We start from the raw sequence: 20,764 nt of genomic DNA, 5'->3' as shown, positions 1-20,764 counted from the left end.
GGCTCACCTATGCTCCACTGTGTATTAGCCGGGGTGGCTCAAAGATGTAGAGTTAGAATCCATTGAGGACTCATTCACCCGCATTTCTTATGGTCGATGCTGGCTGTTGCTCGGGGCTTCAGATCTTCCCCACTTCATCTCTCCATGTAGGTTAGTTTGGGCTTCCTCACAGCATGGTGGCTGCTTTCAAGGGCAAGTATCCTAAGAGTGAGAGAGGGCCAGGTGGTAGAGTATCCCTTTTGTGATCCAGCTTTGGAAGTCATGCAGCATCACTTCTGTATTTTCTTTGTTGAAGCAGTCAGGAATCCTGTAGAGGTTCAAGGGAAAGGGAGGAAAGGAAACTCTGACTTTTGTTGGGGAATGGCAGAGTTCTAGAAGTTCACTGCTGTGACATTTTGGAAAATACAACTTGCCGTAGGCTGAAAATACAGCCGCCAGAGGCTGGGCCTCTTTGGTTTTTGCCTCTGTCATTCAGTGATAGTTGTAAACCAGCTGATACACAGTTGGCTGTAACAGCTTTTTTGTGGTGAATGAGGGAATCAAGAGCACTGTCCTGTTTTCTTGAAGTTCTAATAGGTATCTCAGCTTTAAAATGAACACAGTTCTCTAACCTTTGGGCTATTCTCGCATCATCAAATTGAGGGCAGGTTTTGATTAAGCCAAATTTTAAAGAAAAAACCTGTACATGCATTGGACACATGTGAAAAACCTTCATATGAAAAGAGGAAAGAATCCTTCACAAATATTAATATTATTAGTAAATGAAAACCAGATATTCTGATAAGTTTTGCTATATAGATAAACAAAAGTGAGTTAAAAGCCTTAGGCTGAAAAAATACATATTTAAGACAGCACTGAAACTGGAATCTTTTAAAATAAATCACTCATTAATCTCACTTCCCTCAGTATTATCCTCTTTCTGCCTATAATCTAGGCTGGATGGTAAAATGACTTTAATTTATGGCTGGGTCACAGGATATTTGCATGTTACAACTGTATCCCTTATCCAGGTTACCTCAGAGTGACTATGATTCTTAAGATATATCAGGACTTTAGGTTGAGATCTTGGACCTTGGTGGATTAACATTTATGTGAAAATGCCTCCCACAGCCCCAGGTAGACAGTAGGTGCTCAATAAATGTAGCAGCATCCTTGTTCTCTAAGGACTTATAACTAGAATGGGCATTGACCAAGGTGAGTCCTCTGCATGCCACTATACCCTTTTCCCAGTTCATTATTTTTCTATGTGGCAGGAACACAGCAGGAGACCAGATGTGGTGATAACCTATTTGATTTTTACAAGTAGATTCAATTTTCTTCTCAAGTTATTGAAAATGAAGATTGTCTTTTAGTTCAGAAGTTGGCAAACAGCAGCCCGTGGATGTAATCAGGCATTGCTTGTTTTTGTAAATAAAATTTTATTGGAATGCAGCCACACCCTTTCATTCACCTGTTCTCTATGTCTGCTTTGTTTGCTTGTTTGTTTTTTTAGCAGAGTTGAGTCCTTGAGTAGTTGCAACAGAGAAAGTATGGTCCACAAAGCATAAAGTATTTACTGTCTGGCTCTCTACAGAAAGTTTGCCAACCCTAGTTACAGTTTTCCAGACAGAATTCTATTCAGGAAAATGAGATGTCTATCTCATAAAATATGAGATATCTCATAAAATGTCAGTGTCACAAAGAATATCTGTGACATGCCCCCCAAGAACTTGGAATAAGTCCTCTGAGAATTAAATGATCAATCAAATATATAGAGAGAAAGGAAGTGGGCATGGTCCTCTTAAAAATATAGATGACTGCCAGTTGTATAGGTTTTGACTAACCCTAATCACTGCCTTAACATATCTGAGGAAGGGATCCCTCACCCGGAAGGGGAAAGGCAGTTGTAACTGGAGGACAGGCTGGGGTGTGTCACAGAGGCAAACATTGGCAATATCTGTCATATGATTAGGAATGCATTTGGTGCAAGGAATAAACACTTGACTACAAGGTTAAACAACCCATTATTTTGCTTATCTAAGATGAAGTTGGAGTTAGGCCGTTGCTGGCATTATATCAGCTGCTCACAATGGTAAAGTTGATGTTCCTGAAGTTCCATTGGTCTTTCTTTTGGGTTGCTACTGCATAGAATCCATCATAGCTGCATTCAAGGTAGAAAGAGGGGATGAAGGCAGAAGGGCGAGTGTCTTTCTTCCTTTATTAGTAAGTAAAAGCTTTCCTAGAAACCTCCCTAATAGACTTTATTTAGGTCTCATTGACCAGGACTGGTCACATGGTCACCTCGGTGCAAGAAATGCTAGGAAAGCTGGGCATAGAAATGATTGCCACCAGTGGCTTACAGCAGCATTCCTTCAACTTTGCTGACGTTGATTAGAGTCACAGGAGGTGGAGGGGGGGGCCTGTTAAAACTCTACAGATAACCTGGACGTTGTGATTTGCTGGGTATGGAATGGGAGCCTACAATATGTCTCTTGATTTTTTCTCTTTTGTTTTTTAAATAAATGCTCCAGGTAATTTTTATCTTCAGCAAAGTTTGGGAACACTGGACTAGACTAGTCATAACCTGCCCAGGGTTGGGCCCCTTGCCACCCACAAGGAAATTATGTTTTCTTAAACTATAAGAGGAGGAATGGATATTGAGTGGGCAGCTAACAGTATCTGCCACACCTTGTGTCCAGACCGATAGAAATGTCCATTCTTGACAGGAGAGGGACATGAAGTCCATCAGAACCTGACCCCATTCAACTTTCAAAGTCTATATAACCCCTTCTCTCTGATTCTATGCTCACTGAGCAAACATTGATGAATTTGGCCTTGGCAGAGCTTAAAGGGGAGGTGGAGCTGGCCACGTGGCCCACTGGAGAGGTTTTTGTTAATTGCAGTATAATGCATATAACATAAAATTCACCATTTTAAGAGTACAATTCAGTAGATTTCAGGATATTCACAGTGTTGTGTAACCATCACCACTACCTAATTTTAGAATATTTTCGTTACATAGAAAAGAAATCCCATACTCGTTAGCAGTCACTCCTCATTTCCCCTCCCCAGACCCTGGCTATCACTAACCTACTTTCTGTCTCTATGGATTTGCCTATTGTACATATTTCATATAAATGGAATCATACACTGTTGGAGAGTTTTTTTCCCATAGTCAGTGAATAATGGACACTGTCTATGAGCCTCAGTCTTTGCGTGAGACTAGTCAGCTCTCAGGGGCTTGATCAAGTCTCTGGACCTTGGAGGATAGGTTGGTCTGAGGCCCAGGTGAGTGCACCAAGGTTACTGTGTTCTGTGAAGGCCCCTGCATCCTGCCATTTGGCCTGCCTGGATCTCAAAGTGCCCTTGTCTCTTCCAGTCAAGGTGGTCTTGTTGGTAGTAATGATGACTGTTTCTCAGATCCTTGCTTTGTGCTAGGCACTGTGATTGGCATGATTGTGTTTCATGTTCACAGCATCCCTGTGAGGTAGATCTGATTACCTCCATCTTACTAAAGTTGGAAATTGTACTCATTGTCTACCAGAGGAGGCAGGATTTGGGGTTAGATTTATGTGAATTCATTCATGAAGTCAATGAATATGTATTGAAAACGTCCTGTGTTCCTGACCTTGTGCTGGGCTATGAGGGTAAAGTGGTGAATAAGGTGGACCGGCACATATCCTTTTGGAACATGATAGAGAAACATGAAACAGATAGTCATATACTTATTTTATTTCAGGTAAATCCTGCAAAGTGAAAGTCCTGTGTAAGGGTCTATTGGGGGAATCTAACCAAGTCTGGGAGATGAGGGAAAATTTTCCAGAGGAACTTAAGTTGAAACCAAAATCTGGTAGATGAGGAGAAGTCAAATGAAGGAAAAGCGAGAAAGGGCATCCCAGCGTTTCACACTTTATCCCAGAGGCAAGAGGAAGCCATTGATGATTTTTAAACAACACAGTATCGTGATCAGACTTAGTTTTAGAAGCTGATTACTCTGGAAAATGGATCGGAAGGGGGCGAGGGGAGAAACAAGGAGGCCAGGAAGTGGGCTGCTACAATGGTCAAGTTGAGAATGATAATGGCTTGGGCTGGAACAGGAGAAATGGGTTATTGGAGCCATATTAATGATGTAGAAGTGGAACAAGGTGATGATTGAATGGGATGGTGAGGCAGAGAGAGATGTCAAAAATGGTTCCCAGGTTCCTGACATATATTATTTCGTTACATCCTGCGTCATTACAAAACAAGGACTTGAGACAGGGCTTTTTAGCTAGTGCTGTGATACTCTCTGTGAAAGATACCCTTCTGTCCTCTCTTGTGGACACTGGTAAATAGTAATATTATATAAACCTACCATCTGCAATTCAAGCAGTTCTTGTGATTACTAAATATTACTGGACTTATTTTTGAATGTATCCCATTGTAAACACAATTATAAATCTCATTCTCAGATGAAACACCTAACCTATGATCATTTATTTGAGAGAGGAACAGAGTTAGCAGTGGCTGAATACATGTTTTAAGATGTATAAGTATATAAATTCTGTCCCAAGTGATGGACTCGAAAGCACACACAGTTCTTATAAACACTCTTATGTGCTAAGTTTAAAAAAAATTGTCATGTCAAGTGATGTATACTAATTGCTCTCCTAGCAGTGTCAACATCTGGCATTTTCTCCTGTGCATCATATGCTGAAGGGCCACCCTCTGCTGCCTCTTGGCCTGTCATAAAGGACTGATCAGAGGCTGCGCAGCCGGCTTGAACTGTGGCATCAGTGGACCTGGGTTCACCATCCCAGTTCCCCACTTTCTGGCTACATGATCTTGGACATTCATCTATTTTCTGTGGGCAGCAGCTTCCTCACCTGTAAAACGGGGATAATCAGCGTTCCTCCATCTTGGGATTTTCCCAAAGACGAAGTCACCGTGTGCCTGTAAACCGTGGCTTAACACAGAGCCTGGCACAGGGCACGCCCTTAACAGATGGCTGCCTGTGTCTCCCTCCCCGTGTACCAGATGCTCAGACAGGTTTCCCCAAGGTGCCGCCAGGCCTGGTTCTCCCGTGACTGCTGGATGCTTGGGCCTCTGGCTGTGAAAACCCCGGCCTGCCAAAGCTCGAAGCTCGTGGGGAGACGAGAGTGAGAGTGCCTTCCGTGCAGGGGGGAAGCCAGGGCTGCATCCGGGAACCAGACAGCCCTCGCTCTGTCTGCTCCCCTCTGCCCGGTGACTCACCGTCTCTGCTTCCTTGTACCACCTAATAAAGCTTGGAGCTGACTGAGCCTTTGCCAACTTCACAGCATTATCTAGAGTAACAGTGTCGGGTGTGCTTGGAGCTCAGTGGAGTAGGTGCTTGTTTAATCCAAGACACTTTTCTTGACACCTGGTGCTCATTCAGCCAAATATTTCCAGAAGCCTCATTGCCAAGATGTCCACCGCACAAATTTGTGGCTCGTTAGAGGAGCCGTGAAGGCCTCCTGGCTTCCACCAAACCCCCCTCTTGCTCTTCTGCTCACGTGAGTGGCCAGCAGGCCTCTCCCCAGCGACTGCAGGTGGAGAGTCACCTTCAGCTGGTCACATCATGGCACCAACAGTGCCATCCCGTCCCTGAAGTGGAGCCTCTTGGTGTCTAGGGCATGGTTCCTCATCTTCCAGTGACCTTCAGCCAACAGGGAGTTGCCTCCAGGGTGGGTGGTGACAGGGAATCAATCATGATACTTAAATCCTGCCATGTTGATTAAATAGCATTTGATTAGGAAAAGCTGTTTACTTTGGCTTATGGCCGTGGCTTGTTTTAGCACAAAGCATAGTCTCCTGGATGCCTGACCAGAAGTCACAGAACTAGAAAAAAAATTTCACAATTTGTATGGAAACACAAAAGACCCCGAATAGCCAAAGCAATCTTGAGAACGAAAAACGGAGCTGGAGGAATCAGGCTCCCTGACTTCAGACTATACTACAAAGCTACAGTAATCAAGACAGTATGGTACTGGCACAAAAACAGAAAGATAGATCAATGGAACAGGATAGAAAGCCCAGAGATAAACCCACACACATATGGTCAACTTATCTTTGATAAAGGAGGCAGGAATGTACAGTGGAGGAAGGACAGCCTCTTCAATAAGTGGTGCTGGGAAAACTGGACAGGTACGTGTAAAAGTATGAGATTAGATCACTCCCTAACACCATACACAAAAATAAGCTCAAAATGGATTAAAGACCTAAATGTAAGGCCAGACACTATCAAACTCTTAGAGGAAAACATAGGCACAACGCTCTATGACATAAATCACAGCAAGATCCTTTTTGACCCACCTCCTAGAGAAATGGAAATAAAAACAAAAATAAACAGATGGGACCGAATGAAACTTAAAAGCTTTTGCACAGCAAAGGAAACCATAAACAAGACCAAAAGACAACCCTCAGAATGGGAGAAAATATTTGCAAATGAAGCAACTGACAAAGGATTAATCTCCAAAATTTATAAGCAGCTCATGCAGCTCAATAACAAAAAAACAAACAACCCAATCCAAAAATGGCAGAAGACCTAAATAGACATTTCTCCAAAGAAGATATCCAGATTGCCAACAAACACATGAAAGAATGCTCAACATCATTAATCATTAGAGAAATGCAAATCAAAACTACAATGAGATGTCATCTCACACCAGTCAGAATGGCCATCATCAAAAAATCTAGAAACAGTAAATGCTGGAGAGGGTGTGGAGAAAAGGGAACACTCTTGCACTGCTGGTGGGAATGTGAATTGGTACAGCCACTATGGAGAACAGTATGGAGGTTCCTTAAACAACTACAAATAGAACTACCATATGACCCAGCAATCCCACTACTGGACATATACCCTGAGAAAACCATAATTCAAAAAGAGTCATGTACCAAAATGTTCATTGCAGCTCTATTTACAATAGCCCAGAGATGGAAACAACCTAAGTGTCCATCATCGGATGAATGGATAAAGAAGATGTGGCACATATATACAATGGAATATTACTCAGCCATAAAAAGACATGAAATTGAGATATTTGTAATGAGATGGATAGACCTAGAATCTGTCATACAGAGTGAAGTCAGAAAGAGAAAGACAAATACCGTATGTTAACACATATATATGGAATTTAAGAAAAAAAAAATGTCATGAGGAACCTAGGGGTAAGACAGGAATAAAGACACAGACCTACTAGAGAATGGACTTGAGGATATGGGGAGGGAGAAGGGTGAGCTGTGACAAAGCGAGAGAGAGGCATGGACATATATACACTACCAAACGTAAGGTAGATAGCTAGTAGGAAGCAGCCGCATAGCACAGGGAGATCAGCTCAGTGCTTTGTGACCGCCTGGAGGGGTGGGATAGGGAGGGTGGGAGGGAGGGAGATGCACGAGGGAAGAGATATGGGAACATATGTATATGTATAACTGATTCACTTTGCTATAAGCAGAAACTAACACACCATTGCAAAGCAATTATACTCCAATAAAGATGTAAAAAAAAAAAAAGTCACACCAGAGGAATTCATTAAGGGCCAGAGAAGTCATAGTAGGTGGGTAAACCACATCAGATTAGCAGGTCTGTGTGCTCGGGGGTCCCCTTACAGTCCATGCCGTAGTCAGCAGTAGTGGTCCCCGGGACACCTGCAGGGAGCCAGGCTTCCTGAGCTCTTTTACACTCTGTGTTTGATGTCCGAGTTTGGAGGTTGAGCTTTACTGACCTCGTGTTGGCAAACCTTTTGCAGAGTCACCTGGACATGGGAGAATCAGGCAGAGCTATACCACCATCCCTTTAAGAATCGTGCTTCAGCTGTGCCTGTGGCTTTAACAGGAGACATGGGCCCCCACCCCCCACCCCGGCCAGCATGTCATCAGTCTAACTGCGCCCCCTGCCAAATCCCCTCCTACACGGAACCGGGAATCGTCCACGCAGGGGAGGAAGGCAGGCAGAGGGTGAGAACCACTGCCCCTGGGAAAGCATGAGGCACCCAAGTTCAGGCTTTTTGTACGTTTTGAACAGGTGGGAAGGGGGATGGTGAAGAAGGATTTATTCTAATGTGAGCCCTACAGAGAGAACACCAGTGACGACCAGTGCCCTGTTGGGAGTGGGAAAACTAAAACCGGCGTGAGTAGGGACAGAGGCTGGGCAGGGTGTGGCTGCCAAACGAGGTCTGTGATCAAAAGCAGTGTCAGGGCCGGCCAGGGTCAGACACCAGACACAGGTCGGCACATGCGAAAACATCACGTGTGGGACGACGTGAGCCCCCGAGTCGAGCCTGGAAAGATCTTGGAGAGTAACGTCGGTTTGCTGTTGGCATGAACGCGAGGCCTGGGACCTAGGCTGGCCTCCCACTGAAGACAACCTCTGAGAAGAGAGGTGTTTTGAAGGCCCAGGCTCCCCTGGTCCCCGAGTCTGACAGGTCCTGCAGTCATGTGGCTCTGACTCTTTAGAACAGGACTTTGGGGCCCCAAATTAGAATTTTAAAATGAGGGACCTTCTAGTAACCTCTAATACATCCTTTCCTAAAGCATAAATTGCACAGTGGCAGCTTACAGACCTAATCTGGATGGCATTTGTTAGTCCTACACAGATGTCTTGAAAGAAAATTCATAAGCTGCTGACATTTAAAATCACAGACTTTTTCCCTGAATATCTGGATTTCTGGCTTCTCTCGTGAAATCAAAATGTCTGGGTGTCCCTGTGGTTGCAGTGAACTGGAGATACGAGATGCTATCCCATTAAGGTCCGGCCTCTGGTCTGCCACTTGTCTCTTTTGTTTGTTTTTGTTTGTTTTTTGGCGGTAAGCGGGCCTCTCACTGTTGTGGCCTCTCCCGTCGCGGAGCACAGGCTCCAGACACGCAGGCTCAGCTCCAGCCGCGCAGGCTCAGCGGCCATGGCCCACGGGCCCAGCCGCTCCGCGGCATGCGGGATCCCCCCAGACCGGGGCACGAACCCGTGTCCCCTGCATCGGCAGGCGGACCCTCAACCACTGCGCCACCATGGAAGCCCCACTTGTCTCTTTTGGATTTCATGTCTCACCCACTTCACTCACTTCTAGTAACTGTCTGGCCACTACAGAGACTTGAACTTGTTACTCACACCACAGATTAATTCTCAGTTCACAGTATTCAGAAGGATCAATTTTCTCATTTGATGATGTATTATAGTACAGGGCTTCTCAAACTGCCTTTAGTGTAGGGCCAGTATTATCTGTTCTTCTTGTTCTAATTCCTTATGAACTGATAGGAGGTCCTATTATGCATGACTGTTACACAGCTCACATTTGGCTCATCACTGGAGTACCACACCTCCAGGACCGGTGTAGACCCTATTCACTGGATGAGCCCACTCACTTAAATATTGGGGTGAAGCCAGATTCCTGTGTTCCTAAATGCTGACTCTCAATTTCCATTTCTGGAGCTGGCCAGTAACAAACAGTTCCTTGACCAGTAGCAGTCCGCAATCCATAGTTCAAACAGATTGAGATAATGAATTTATTTTATTTTATTCTTTTAGGGGTATGGTTTTAAATCTAAGGAACTTCATTTTGTATCGTTTAGTATTTCTCTACAGTTCTTTGTGAACACGGAAGATTGGTTTCTCTGATATTTAGGGTTGTAGAATCACGGTGGGGAAAATCTGTCTAAACTTCTGTTAAAGCAAAATCTACTAAAGGAAACCAGTTTGCAGCAGGGAGACAGGTTAGATACTGCGGCTGTGAGATACTTGGGTTCTGAGATGTAGGATGAGAAGAATTCACCAACTGGACTGTGGAAGAGAGAGTCTTCATGGCTCAAAAGTGCAAAATAGTGAAAGAAGATGGGGGGAAACTGTGTTCTGGTCACCCGTAAGTGTAGTTTACTTGGGGCACGTCAGCTTCCATGGCTATAAGATGAGGAGGTTGGACTAAATTATCTCAAAGATCTGCTTGAGGTGTACAGTTACCAGTCTGTGGTCTTTTCCTAAGGAAAGTTCTCTACTGAAAGTGGGGCACAGAGGACAGGGATTGGTTTTAGGGTCTCCATTTTACAGCTGAGGCCACTTTGGCCCAGATATGCCGATCAGCTCTCCCAAGGTCACGTGGCAAGTGGGTCCACGGTAGGGACGAGAGCCCAGCCCTGCTGCCTGTTGTTGAGCCTCTTCTGCTGTATCCTGAGAAATGGGTGGTCTCGATATATAAAGGGTTTAATGGTCTCCCCTGGGGAAAAGAAGCCAAACTCTTCAATGTAGAGGTGTTGATTTCTTAAAATAGTTATGAATTGGTTTCTGGGAGAATGTATATTGTTTAAATGTAGCTCATTTAAGGTCCCATAATTCAGCTTCTTTATTTTTAGGGAAATTTAGGAATATTCAATTTATATAAGAATTTATCTAGATATGCCAGTCAGAACAGAGCCCCATTAATTTAAGAGATTTTATAATCTATTATATTAATATAATTCAGAGATAGGAATATATTACACACTCACACAATCAGACGTGAGGGCATTTCTGAGTTACAGACATATGGACATACACGCAGAGAAAAATTGAGATTATAGTTTCAATTCCACCATTTCAGCCATGGGTCAAGTATAAACATAGAAAAACTAACTGGCCCAGATATCAAAAAGCTGTTGTCCTCTAGAGGGTATGATTTGAATGAGCAAATAGACGAAGACTAGAAAACCAGATTCTCTGTTGTCTCTTACTCAGTGGAAACCAAACCTCTGTGGACCCATTTATCGAGGTCTCCAGATGGTCATATCCTAAAGCCAAATTCTCCACCATTTCTGCCAACAATGGGAATAACTTATCATCTGTAAATGAGCAAAAACAAAATAGAACCACAAAATTAGTATAGAGGAAAATTTTTAAATTAGAAAAAAAATCATGTGAGTCCTACTGGTGCATTGGAATCACCTAGAAGAAACAAGACAAGACACTTCTGGACTTTAAACCAAGAATGGGGCTTCCCTGGTGGCACAGTGGTTAAGAATCTGCCTGCCAAAGTAGGGGATACGGATGCAAGCCCTGTTTAATGGTCTCCCCTGGGGAAAAGAAGCCAAACTCTTCAGTGTAGAGGTGTCTTGGGTTTCTAGGAAAACATTCTCAACAATTCACTCTCAAGAACTTCCACTTGTGTTTTATTTGGAGGCCAGACAGATTAGGATCAAAGGGCTGATTTTATAGTACAGGTCTTCAGACTTTGTATACCTAGGCCTTGTTCCATTGGACAGTGTGAGAGCCGTGTGATGAATCCATTTCCTTCTCAATTAAGGTGTTCTTGAAATTCTGACTGTCCACTGACATGGTCTCAAAGGGGATTATGTGATGACGTCAGAAGCCTGTGCTCAACAGCCTTTTCTTGAAGTACCAGAGTTACTGTCCTTTTCCACAGAGTTCTGAGACCATCCTGCTTTGTTGAAGACAAGATTTCTGTCCTTTAGCTGATTGTAGGGCGTTCAGGGTAGCCTCAGAGTTAGTAAAAATGTATCTGGAGATGGCAGAGACTTTAAATGTCTAGGGGTCACTTATGACTTGTGATAATTTTCACAGGTGAAAAGTCTGGTAGGAATGCATAATGAAAATGGTACAGTTGAAGAGGAAAATTTTTGTAACATGCAAAATAGGATAATAAAGCCAATCCAAAAAAAAAGAGGTATGGGGAAAATATCTATAAATGTAATGATTAAGCCTGTCTTCAATGAAGTCTAGAGTAGATTTTAAACATCTTTATGTTAATAAAACTCCATAGAAGGGTTTGATGTGCCTCCTCACTTTAAAAGCACTGGTCTAGGGCTTCCCTGGTGGCACAGTGGTTGAGAGTCCGCCTGCCGATGCAGGGGACATGGGTTCGTGCCCCAGTCCGGGAAGATCCCACATGCCGTGGAGCGGCTGGGCCCGTGAGCCATGGCCGCTGAGCCTGCACGTCCGGAGCCTGTGCTCCGCAACGGGAGAGGCCACAACAGTGAGAGGCCCGCGTACCGAAAAAAAAAATATATATATATATATATAAAATAAATAAAAGCACTGGTCTAGAAATTGCTAGTAAAATATAAGAAGAAAGATGTGCCCGAATATTTTTTTAATTTACTTAAATATGACCAAAAACACTAATTTTGTTACCTAACACCGTCAGGGAAGGCACCAGCAGGACTCTGATAATTAGAAACATATAATGGACAGTAAGGGTGCTGACAAATATCCAAGAACTTCACTTACAACATAAAACTTCTGAAATATTGATATTAATAATATTTCCCTATTCACATTTAATCTAGGGAAGGCTAATACCTCTTTTGATTTGACTTTTTTTTCATGCAACTAATCAATACTAACATAGGAAATAAAGCGAATTATTTCTAACACCTCTCTTTTTATAAGGTGAAAGAACAAATCTTTTTTACTTTCTAGGGGCCTCTGGGAAATCTCAGACAGTTTTAAGTCCAAAAGATGTTTTGAAGTTTCATTTCACTTTTCATTTTGGATTCAGTGTTGGAAGGCAAAATTGAAAAATTTCCAGGAGGTTTGAGAATTAAGATAAGATCGTGGGTATCTGAGTACATGAATGATTATAGCTTGGTTATTTATTAAATAAAGTGACAATATAGCATTTAATTAAATACAAAAAAATCATTAGCACAATGGTAAATGCAGAACTTCTGTTGTTTCTTTTACTTTAAAGAGAATAATCAAGGGCATGATAAAGTCATAGCAAAGCGTTATTGTGGTGAGATATCGATTCTCTGCTATTTGGATAGATTACCTAGAAGGTGAGGTGGGCGGTTGGATAATGACCCCAGAGACATTTAGTTTCTAATCCCTAGAACCTGTGAACTTTATATGGCCCAAAGGACTATCCAGATAAAGAGATTGACGTGAAGAGTATTGTAGATTAGCCAGGTGGGCCCTTAATGTAATGACAGGTGTCCTTAGGGAGGCAGGAGGTGATTTGATTACAGAATGAGATGATAATGTGAGGACTGGAGCAAGTTGCTACACTGCTGGCTTTGAAGATGGAGGAAGGAGCCACTAGCCAAGGAATGCAAGGTATACAGCTCTAGAAGCTGGAAAGTCAAGGAAATGGATTCTTCTCTAGGGCCTCTGGAGGGAGCATGGCCTTATTGACACCTTGATTTTAACCCAGAGAAACTGATTTGAGACTTCTGGCCTCCAAAGCTGTAAAAGAATAAATGTGTGTTGTTTTAAGCCATCAAGTTTGTGGTAATTTGTTACAGCAGCCATAGGAAACTAATACAGGTGCAGAGTAACCTCTTATTAGGAGCAGACCAATACTCCAAAAAAACTTTCTCATTTTCACAGAGAGCAAATAAATTCTAGGTTTGCTTCAATGTAATATTTCATTTTAAAGGACCCACAATCTCTTTTTGACAATCTTACAAGTAAACCCATCAACACTGAGGCAGATTTGGCAAACTTTTAACACAGATAGGTGTTACTTTTCAGATTCTCTTTCCACAGACTTACAGCTCTCTGTATTCATTCAGGTTTTTTTCTTCACCATTCTTCCTCTTTTCCATTCTGGAACAAGTCATTTTACTTCAGGACAGAAACATTCCCTTTTTTGCCCCTAATTTTAAAAGTGTCTCATTATCTTCAGACTCCTAGTATAGACTCATTCTTGTAGAGTCTCATTTACATAAATTAATTATAACTTTTAAGCACTCACTTGTATTTCATGGAGCAAACTAGGGGGTTGATCGCTGTAAATTTCTGTCATTTTAGTAGAACTCATGAATACATTCAACCCAGCTTTATTCAGCCACGCAATTCCTTTCTATAGTTTCACATCGTGGCAGAAATGAACATATTCATTTACAAACCCAAAGATATAGCCTCTTTGTAGAATATATAAATAAGAAGCAAAAGTATATAAACTCAAATTATGCTTAGTAATCAATGTTTTAGTATCCTTCCTTAGACATTTTCTAGGCATCCATTGAATTTCTATAAATTATCTCATAATATCAGTCCAGAGACTTCAGCTATCTAAAGATTTTGGAAATGCTCTTCAAGGGGACATACTACAAAATCTCATTACTGTGGAAAATACTGGTTTGTCAGAACAATGACTCGATTTGCTTAAACATAAATTGACTTTTTTTCATAATCTTAGACCTTCAGTAGGAGTAATTCTAGCTCATTTGATCATAAACCTATACAAATTTAAGAAAAATATACCCAAGAGGCTTAAAAATGTATGCTTGTATTATACTTAACACTGATGAATCAGAGAGGACCTAGTTGTCATTAAACCCAAAATATTATACTAGTCATCATTGTCAAAGATTTACGTAAATTATGTAAATTTGAACTATTAAAGTATTCTAAAATCTAGCACATTTAAAATACTAGTAGTTCAATTTTTTTTTAATTTATTATTAGTCATCCATTTTATACACATCAGTGTATACATGTCAATCCCAATCTCCCAATGCATCCCACCACCGCCACCACCACCACCACCACCCCACTGCCACTTTCTACCCTTGGTGTCCATACGTTTGTTCTCTGCGTCTGTGTCTATTTCTGCCCTGCAAACCGGTTCATCTGTACCATTTTTCTAGGTTCCACATATATGAGTTAATATACGATACTTGTTTTTCTCTTTCTGACTTACTTCACTCTGTATGACAGTCTCTAGATGCATCCACGTTCAATGTTTGTATTTTAGGAAATTTTAGTTATATTCAATTTATATAAGCAATTGTTTATTTAGATATGCCAATCAGAACAGAGGTCCTTTAAATTAAGAGACTTTATAATCTAATGTATTAATACTATCCAAAGGTAGGAAAATGTTACATACTCACACAAAGATGAAGAAATTTCTGAATTACAGACACAGAGACATACAGCCACAGAGAAATAACTTCAGTTCTACAATTTCAGTCACAGATCAAGAGTAAACACAAACAGAAAATCTCCCCAGTCCAGATTTCAAAGAGCTGTTTTCTTCCCAAAGGGCATGAAATTTTAAATTGATATGAACTAACAAATGGACTGACAAATAAATCTGACAAACCAGATTCTCTGTTGCCTCACACCTAACAGGGACCTGAATCGTATGGACCTGAATCTCTCTAAACCATGAACCCATTTAGAGAGGGCTCCAGACGGTCAGACCCTGAAACCAAATCCCCATCCATTTCTGCCAACGATGTGGAATAACTTAATGGCCATAAATGAAAGAAAACAAAACCGAAACATGACATTAGTAGAGAGGCAATTTAAAGTTAGAGGAACACAGAGTCAACACAGTTCTGTCCGCGCTCTGACTTCACCCAGGAGAGCCAAGAAAAGACACGTCTGGGCTTTAACTGCATACAAGGCACACTTCTCCGTGAACAGTGTTTACCTGGCTCTGACAGGTGAATCTATTGGGTATCTCATTGTGAGCTCCACAGCGGTTAAAAGATATTTTTCAAAAAGGATGAAATCTTGTCGCTCATATAGATATGGACACATTAAAGATTTTATTACTCATGAGGGAATGGACAGATGCTAAAACCAGTTCAAAAGGGAACAAAGGAATGTTGAGCAGGAATATTGAAAAAAGTGTGTAATTGGAAACAAGACTGGTTTTATTACATTGTGAGAGGGGAGACAATTGAACCTCTACTGGATAATGCATTTTGCATGTGTATCTGTGACCTGACAGCCTGGATCTCGGAGCTGGCAAGCAACAAGGCCCATGACCACCACAGGAGGTACATTGCCCCCAACATGTGGAGAGGGCAGTGCCCAACCCTGAGCTCCACCTCTTCTTTAGGGATGAGACCATCTGTCTAATTTCCAATTCAGGAAGTATTGCTGATGCAATTTCTGGGTTCCAGAGCCTGTCGGGGCCCTTCAGAGCCTCATCCACTGTCAGACCCGCTCACTGTTGAGGGACCCCCATGCTGCTGCTGTCAGCAGATGTTATTAAAGAATTTGGATCCATGGGTGTGCTTCTGACTCCTCTCAGTTTCTGTCAATTTGAGTTGGAAATGTCTGTGGGACATCTGAGAGGAGATAGCCCATGGAGTTTGAGGATTTAGAATGGACGTATAGCCTGGAGAGCTGAATTTGGGGCTTATAGTAGGCTCTTGGATACTGTGAGTCACTTGTCCTTGGCCCTTTTGATTTTAGTGCAGTTGTGGTGAAAAGTTCTGTGTGCATTGCTAGCATCCCACATCAAGCCTGTGTCCCAACACACCCTGAGGTGCTTCTCTTCTTTTCTGCCTCAGGGTTTTCTCCTATGCCAGGGAACACAGCTCAGGTACACTTGAGAAGTGTGGGCAAGGTAATGCCTGCAGGGCCACCTCCGACTAAGGGAGATAGTCTATGGATAAAACCTCAGCCTCTGTCCTTAAGAAGGATAATTTGGGGTCCAGTATATATGGTCCTTTGTGGATCCCCAGTGGGAATGAGGCCCGTTTGCCACAGTGGTAACCAGCTTTAATAGTGTATGTAGTCTTTATGAGCCTGGCTTCCTTCCCTCCTTCACTCTGTTTCCTAGGCTCCCCTCCCAGATGAACTGCCTGCATCCAAATGCTTGTCTCAGGCTCTGCCATTAGTGTAGTCATCTGAGTGGAGGTGGTCATTTGAGTCACAGCAGGCCCGGCACGTGCAGCTGTGGAAAAGGCAGCTAAGTTCCTCCAGGGTACATGTTGTGATGGAGGCTGCAAAAGAATAGAGGGGCAAGAATAGAGAGGTTTGCGTAACAGATTGAATGAAGTTGGGCACCAAGGATTCTTAGCTGGATGAGGGAAAATAGAGGGTTTGTTTGATTTGAGGGCTTGATAAGGATATAAAAAAGTTATGGTAGTTCTTAGACAAGTGAGTTGAATGTGTAGAAGTTGGTAGTTGGCATAGGGTGTTTCAATTAGTGCTTTCAGAGGTGCTTCTTGCATCTTGGATTTCTAGAAAAGCACTCTTAAAAACTCATGCCTACTATTTCATTTCTCCTGTATTTGAGGGAAGGCTGAATAGGCTAGCAGTCAGAAGTCTAAATCTATAATACAGTTCTTTTAACTTTGGTAACATGACACAATTGCCTTCTTTTACTCAGTTTACTGCCCCGAGATATACCTTGGCCAGACACATTGTTTAGCTTCAGAAGAAAACTTATTTAATGTGTTGCCTGTTTCCAGAACCAATTGCAGTTTATGAACTAATCTAAAAATAATAGCTTTAGGGCTTCCCTGGTGGCACAGTGGTTAAGAATCTGCCTGCCAATTCAGGGGACACGGGTTCTAGCCCTGGTCTGGGAAGATCCCACATGCCGCGGAGTAGTTAAGCCCATGCACCACAACTACTAAGCCTGTGCTCTAGAGGCCACGAGCCACACTGCTGAGCCCTCAAGCCACAACTACTGAGCCCACAAGCCACAACTACTGAAGTCCACACGCCTAGAGCCCGTGCTCTGCAACAAGAGAAGCCACCACGATGAGAAGCCCACACACCGCAACGAAGAGTAGCCCCCGCTCGCTGCAACTAGAGAAAGCCCACGTGCAGCAATGAAGACCCAACGCAGCCAAAAATAAATAAATTTTTTTAATTAAAAAAGATAATAGCTTTAATTCATACATTCTCAGAGGCCCATTGAGAGAGAAGTTGAAGGATAGTTGTGTGTGTGTGTGTACACGTGCACAAGCATGTGTGTTGCTCTACATGTTATAAGCTTATAAACTTCTGCCACAACATCGTCTCAGTTTTTTGCATGTGTGTACACATATGCAGAAACGTACACAAAATATAAAACTTCAAAAATAGTCGGAAACGAAATGTCAATTAGTTGTTGTCTTAGGATACAGAGGTTATGGGTTATTTTTTTCTGCTTTCCATTTATCTGTGTTTTTCATGTTTCCACAATGAATGTTTGTTAGTTTTTGTTGGGGGCAGGGAGGATGGTCAGGCATGAGCTACTGGGGCTAGCCGAGGGTCTCTGTCTTACTGATTTCTGCATGCTTAGTTTGACACATAGAGGTTCTCAATGTATGGTCAGTGAATGGTGAAAAATAACAAGCAGGGCAATTAATCTCATTTTTATAGATGAAAAAACAGGGTATCATTTAAGATATCACAGTTGCAAGTGATAGAAGACCCAACTAAAAGGGACTTAAAAAAATTATTGCCTTGTATAATAAATTCAGAGGCAGAGTGAACCCATGATTGGCTCATTTATCAGCACAGCAGTATCATCAAGGACCTAGGCATTTTCTATCTTTGTGTCTTTCTCCCCTCATGATTGCAAGAAGACTGTGTATCTTTTATATATTGCTGCGTAACAAACCACCAGAAACCTTGGTGCCTTAAATTAAAAATAGTCATTTCTTTTGCCCACAGATTTGTAATTTGGACAAGTCTTATCAGGGTCAGCTTACCTCTGCTCCATGTGGCATCAGCTGGAGCATCTTGACTGGGGGCTGGAGAATCTGTTGATACTTCCAAGATGGCTTACTCACATGGCTGACAGTTTGGTACTGTGTTTCCTCCTGGTTGCTTAGCTGGTTCTTTTCTATGTGGGCCTCTCCTTAGTTTCCTCATAGCATGGCAGCTAGGTCTTAAGAGTAAGTGTCCCAAGAGAGATGAAGTGGAAGTTTTGTTTCTTAATAACGTTGGCCCAGAAACTGGCCATCGTTTTTGCCATATTCTATTATTCAAGCAGTCAAAAGAGCTCAGATTCAAGAAGAGGAGACATAACTCTACTTCTTGATGGGAGGAATAGTAAAGAATTTGGGGAGCCATGTTTTAAAATACCTACAGGTCTTTATAGGCCTAGACATCATATGCAGGTATGACCAAGTCAGGAAGAAGAGGGAGGTTTCTTCCTGTATACTTCTTCTTAGTGGGGATGAATACCTTTTCCTTCAGCATAATTCTACTCAGGTTCCATTGGCCAGACATGGGTCACATGTGCATGCTAAACTGATCCCCAGACACAGGGATAGAAAGTAGAATGCAGAGGCCTGTAAGGTATAGATAGGGCCCAGAATGGATAGATCGACTTCATCCAATTAACCCAGTGAATACACCATGCAAATATCATTTTTTCTATTTGTGACACACACAAAAAATAGGAGACTGGTCTTACACAAATCTTGATTTACTCCAGGGGCTGAACCTGGTATCATCTTTTTTTGAACACATGGGAGGGTTAACATGTAATCACAATTAGAGTTCTGCCTTCAAGGAAGAGTGGAAAAAGGATACCAATTAAGTGGAAGGCCCATAGTGTCTGCAATACCAAGGTTCAAGAAGTTTAAGGGCCCAACTTAAAGCTGAGACCCAAACCCAGGTTTTTGGATGCTTGACCCACAGCTAGTTCTTTTAGCCAACACTGCTTTGCACAGGGTTGTAGAATGTTAAGAGGTAGAAGGGATCTAAGAGGTCATCATGTCTGACTTTGCACTCTCTGTAGAAATCCCTTCCTTAGTGTCCCTCAAAGTTGGTCCACCGGCCTCTCTCTTCTTGATTATGTTCAATAGTAGAGCTCTCAGTACTCAAAATGCACTGTTCCATTGACAAAACACTCTTGTTAGAATGTTCTTCCTTGTATAGTAAGTTAAATGAGACTTTTCCACCAAAAAATGATATCAGTCCTAGGTGCTGGATACACCACATTCAGAAAAAAATGCCACTAAGAATTGGCCAGATTCCTTTTTTCAGGATTTTCCAAGAGTGACAAACCAGCCCTACCAGGGTCAACCCCCTGCATCCCCACTCTCAGATTCTATAAGGAAATACCTGGGGGAAGGAGTGAGAGAATAGGGGTTTCTGTAATATGCTATTTATGGTAGAGGCCACTCCCTGCCCTCCTAGAAGCCACCTAAAGTGAGATTCCAAGATGGAAGATGCTCACCACATGGGAAGCCAAGCACTTGACTCCCCGCCTTCTAAGCTGGGAGCCCTCAGGTCCAGCCCACTGCTGGTTCCCTCAGAAATAGCTTGTTGTGGGTACCCTGGAGTTTAGGAGCATTCATGATCATAGAGACTGAGGCCTGCTTCTCATTTGTAGGTTTCTGAAGGAGGGAGACTTGAGTGACTAGCCTGGGTGAGGAGAGACTATGGTGCCATGTGCCTGGAAAGGGGACAAGAAGTCTCCACTGTATCAGCTAGCTATTGTGAGTAACAAACTACCCAAGACTTAGTGGTTTAAACAATAAGCATTTATTGTTGCTCAATAGTCTACAGGTCAACTGGGCAGTTCTGGTCTGGGTCCGGCTAGGCTGATCTTGACTGAACTTACCTATGAGTTCACACTCAGCCTGTGGATCAGTTGGGAATAACTGGTCTAGGATGGCTGCACTTGGAATGGCTCTCTTCCAAGTGATTACTTCCTGTGCAGGCTGGCCTGGTGGTGGCAGGGCTCTGAGAGAGTCAAAGCGTGCAATGCAAAGCCTCTTGTGGTCTAGGCTCAGAACTGGGACACTGTCACTTCTTCCACATTCTATTTCCACAAAGCACAGTTGAGAGGAGATTGGGGGAGAAAATTAAATCCCTTTCGTGATAGTACCCCACCAAGGTGACACTACTAAGTAGAGCATTTTCACTTATATTATATGGAAATTAGCCTCCTTTAGTCTTCAGCCTGTTGGTTAGACCTGATTTTTCCCTGCTAAAGCACCACTAACACAACTACTTCCCCTTACCACATGGCAGATCTCCATATATTCACAACTGTCCTGTCTTCTTTTTCTTTTCCGATCTCCAGACCCTCCAGTCATTTCTCTAATGGCATGCTTGGTAGCCACCAAGGTCGCTGTACTTGAGATACAATCTGACTTGTCACTT

At 42.5% G+C, this 20,764-nt stretch overlaps 1 protein-coding gene across 1 annotated transcript in view; it reads left to right on the top strand.

Moving 5' to 3' along the window:
- The window catches only part of XK (X-linked Kx blood group antigen, Kell and VPS13A binding protein), a 55,281-nt gene that overhangs the window by 8,166 nt on the left and 26,351 nt on the right, over window positions 1–20,764 (top strand). The gene's annotated exons all lie outside the window — the stretch shown is intronic.

The sequence above is a fragment of the Delphinapterus leucas genome, chromosome X (assembly GCF_059928025.1).
Source record: "Delphinapterus leucas isolate spDelLeu-1000000601 "Yukka" chromosome X, BTC_Dleu_Yukka2, whole genome shotgun sequence".
Lineage (NCBI taxonomy): Eukaryota > Metazoa > Chordata > Mammalia > Artiodactyla > Monodontidae > Delphinapterus > Delphinapterus leucas.
Note: the sequence above shows the minus strand (reverse complement) of the source record. Positions and strands in the feature narration are given on the sequence as shown.